Genomic DNA, 3711 nt, shown 5'->3' with positions numbered 1-3711 from the left:
CCCATCCCTCCCTCCCTCTCTTCCACCTCCTTGTTGTCATATGACCGCTGTTATGTGTGTGTAATGGAACACAACGTTGCTCTGTTAGTCCCCTCTGCTCTGCCCTCTCAGATTTGAGTGCTGTAAGTAAGGCCCTCTCACTCGCCGGCCTCAGGAAAACAGACAGGGCCCTGTATGTGACTAATAGCAAAGATTAGAAAGGAGGGTGAAGAGAAAGAGAGGGATGAATTGAGCCACCCGTAAAAAAAAAAATGTACTCAGTAACAGAGCCCCGCCCTGAGATTATGTTTGATTCAGCTGACAGCTTTCCTCACTGATGCTTTACTGTCAAGTCCTTTATTAGTCCTCTCTGCACCTGTGTCTGTCGAAAGGACTTGTCTGCCAAACAGTGTCTCCTTGTCGTTTGTGTGGAGATGACACTTTGTCCCTGTACCTGGCAAGGATTAAAGACCCAAAACAAACACAAATGCTGAGCCAGCTGAAACAAAGCGCTGCCCTGTCTGAATATACTGAGTGACAAAGCAACTGAGAGATCTGAACTCGATGGACCGCCATGGTGTTAAAGGGTATTTCATCGCCTCTGCAAGATCACTTTCAATGTTAATTCCCACTACCACTAAAGCAAATGTATAGGAAGTGGTTAATTCTGGTGCTCCCTCTCCAGGAAAAAAGGGACATCTTACATTAATCATTTTATTAAGTAGGCTGCTGAGGGAGCTATGTTTGGCCCCCTTAGTACTTAAGTGTAATAGAGCTGAGTTTAATTGTCCAAGTCGACTGTGTGCTCACCTAAAAGGTGTAAGATGGCTGAAAGTGCACCGGACGGGGACATTGGCCTCCTCAGTGCTAGAGCTGCCACCTCAACAGCCACTGTCACTTTAAAACCAAGTCTGTCCCCACTGTCCCCTGCCATTATGTCACCCAGTGGAGTGGATGTAGCAAGTAACAAAGGAGGTGGAAGGAGGTCAACTCAGCATAGGCTCTGTCACACTATTGCTCTCATTTTTACATGCATATAGGCGGCTTGAGTGGCAGCATGTATACTGCATATTACCATTGAAACAAAGGAGAATAAATACATCAGCTTACATACCATGCTTAATTTATGTGACGTGTATTCCACTGGTTTAAGAATTCATATTGAGGTTTGTGTATTTGGCTTAAAAAAACAATTCATCAAAAATCAGACCAATTGTATTTCTTCCAATATTATGTTCAATATTATGTTCAAACAGTCTGAATGAGGGTATGATGACATTTTTCAGTATGTACGTGTGTGTGTGTGTGTGTGTGTGTGTGTGTATAAGCATGTGATTAACCTTCATATTCCCCACTGGACCTCGTCATCCATCATTTTAAAGCCAAGGGCATTAGTGATCTCTGACACTTTTTGACAGCTTGCAGAAGAAAACTGAAAATCCAACAGAAATAATGATTGTTGATTGGAGCTTTTGTCCCAATGGATGTGACCTTGGTTTGTCTTCTAGTGGTCAACAAGTTGCTGAGACTGTAGAGGAGAACACGGTCAAAACTGGACAAAATCAACAACGTCACTTTGAATTGTGGGTGAAAAACACAGACGGCGACACACACTGTCTTACAACATGTTGTTTGCATGCAAAACATTTATTGTTGAGCACGCAGTTCTGATTGTGGCTGTGATATTATAGGCCACTGTTAAGTAATTGACATGGAAGCAACATGACGTGCATCTTCTCTTGAAATGGCATCATGAAGAATTAAGTATCTGCACATTTTGGTAACCGCCCTTAAATCACAACTCAGACCCTTTGAAGTTTTAATGAAACCAATACTGCACTGATTGCACTGACAACAATACATCACTTCACTGCGAGTCATCTATACTTGAAAAACACATGGATAATTAAATTATTTGATTTATCCACATTGGTAATTTGAGGTCAGAAAGAATTAAAGTATGATGTAGATGCGTCTCAGCTAATGGTAAAGTTACACTTCCTAAAAGATATGGTGCTTCAATATGTGCTTATCTGAATTCCATAATGTCAAGCTCTTTCTGGATGACAAACAGTAAATTCAACTTGCAAGCAACCCACAAAGGCTTATTCCAATCTGTCAGCATTACACTATGACAGCGATCAATATTCCTATCCAGTTTAATTGCGTTTTATCTCAAACCTGAATCAGGCAACATTACACACGTTCAGCAAAAGTGTCAATCTACTGCTGATCCATTTTGGTATCAGTAGTGCTCAAGAGATAAGGGCATGGTGGAATTTATCCACCATCTTTGCCTTGATTCACAGATGTCTCTGGTACTCGATGTGAGCTGCTGCCGCCGGAACTATCACAGGCACATCCAGCGTTTTTGTTTTTTTTGCTCAGAAAAGCGCTGTCTTTCTACACCGACATGAAATTATCACGGTCTTTCCCTCTCTCTTTCATCCAATCTGTTCCAAATCTTCTCTTTCCTTCATTCTCTCTCTTGCTCTCTGCTGCATCAACCTCCGCCCCTCTGCCCCATCTGCCTCCCTACTGTTAAACCCCCCCCCCCCCCAGCCCCTCGACCCCTCCCTGCACTGGTTCTCCCTCTCTCTATCTCTCCCTCTCTCATGTAACACAAACACACATACAGTACGCACAAATACACATGCTCTCCTGATGCTGCACAACCAATCCCAACCCCCCATTGAAAAAAATACAGCAACACTCTGTTACAGATGTGAAAGATTATTGAAACAGAAAATGTCACAAATCGTAATGAACATGCTCTGCTCCCCCAACTTGCCCCCTCTCATCGTCAGGATTTTATATTCACAAACAAACATAACTTGATATAAATCCCAGCTGGAGATTGATAATGAATGGTGAGGTAAGTTTCCCCCAAAGAACAGCAGACAGAAAGCTCCACTCAAATCCTCCAACGTTCCTGTGCTGCTGTCAAGCCACAATTTGCTGGCTTATCCCAGTGCCTGCGAGCTTCGTGGGATATGTGCACTTCCCACTGCAAATTCACAATCAATATCTCGTGAAGCCAGTTGTAAGTACTGAACACCTGATAGTGTGCTTTTACTCTCTCATTTCCCCTCTTTCCATTTCTTAGCTTATGGCCTGGACAGACAGACAGACACACACACACACACACACACACACACACACATCTTTGACGGATCCTTCACTTGTCCTACATATAGTAATTACATGAACTAAGCATTCAGATAAAAACATTCTCTACGGATCGAGGATGCTCCGGGGGGGACGATGAGTCAGATTGCAAGCATAAGATATAGCAGCGTCCGTTGGCACAGAGCTAGCAGGGTGGAGGAGGGGACTGGACAGGCTGCCTGCCTGCCTGCCTTGGTGCCATCTCTGAACATCACCTTCCCCATTTTATCAGGAAAACATACTCGCCCTCGACAGAATGACTGCAATGAAATGGCATCTTGCTCCACCACTGTGTCCAAACCAGACCAGCCTTGCGGTGATCACAAAAAAAAAAGAAGCTTTGTGTCTGTTTGAGAGTAGTCAGGCTTACCGTGTTCACAAGCCAGCATCCATTTACAAAGGATACTGCAGACAAGCCCTTACAGGGAGAGAAAGCCTCTGTGCAATCCACCTTTAGTCCTGCTGCTTCATCTTCAAATCTTCCTCATATTCACAGGGTCACACACACTCAAGTACATCTCTCTCTCTCTCTCTCTCTCTCTCTCTCTCTCTCTCTCTCTCTCT

The 3711-nt window shown here is 43.7% G+C and overlaps 1 protein-coding gene across 1 annotated transcript in view; it reads right to left on the bottom strand.

The window, feature by feature from the left end:
* gnaz (guanine nucleotide binding protein (G protein), alpha z polypeptide) overlaps positions 1-3705 on the bottom strand; it is a 24767-nt gene extending 21062 nt beyond the window's left edge. Inside the window, exon 1 of the mRNA XM_031855572.1 lies at positions 3518-3705. The gene's annotated coding sequence lies outside the window, so the exon portion shown is untranslated. The remainder of the gene's footprint in view (positions 1-3517) is intronic.
* Positions 3706-3711: the final 6 nt, after the last annotated feature.

Source organism: Anarrhichthys ocellatus, unplaced genomic scaffold (genome assembly GCF_004355925.1).
Source record: "Anarrhichthys ocellatus isolate YVR2014 unplaced genomic scaffold, GSC_Weel_1.0 scaffold16, whole genome shotgun sequence".
NCBI classification, from domain to species: domain Eukaryota; kingdom Metazoa; phylum Chordata; class Actinopteri; order Perciformes; family Anarhichadidae; genus Anarrhichthys; species Anarrhichthys ocellatus.
Note: the sequence above shows the minus strand (reverse complement) of the source record. Positions and strands in the feature narration are given on the sequence as shown.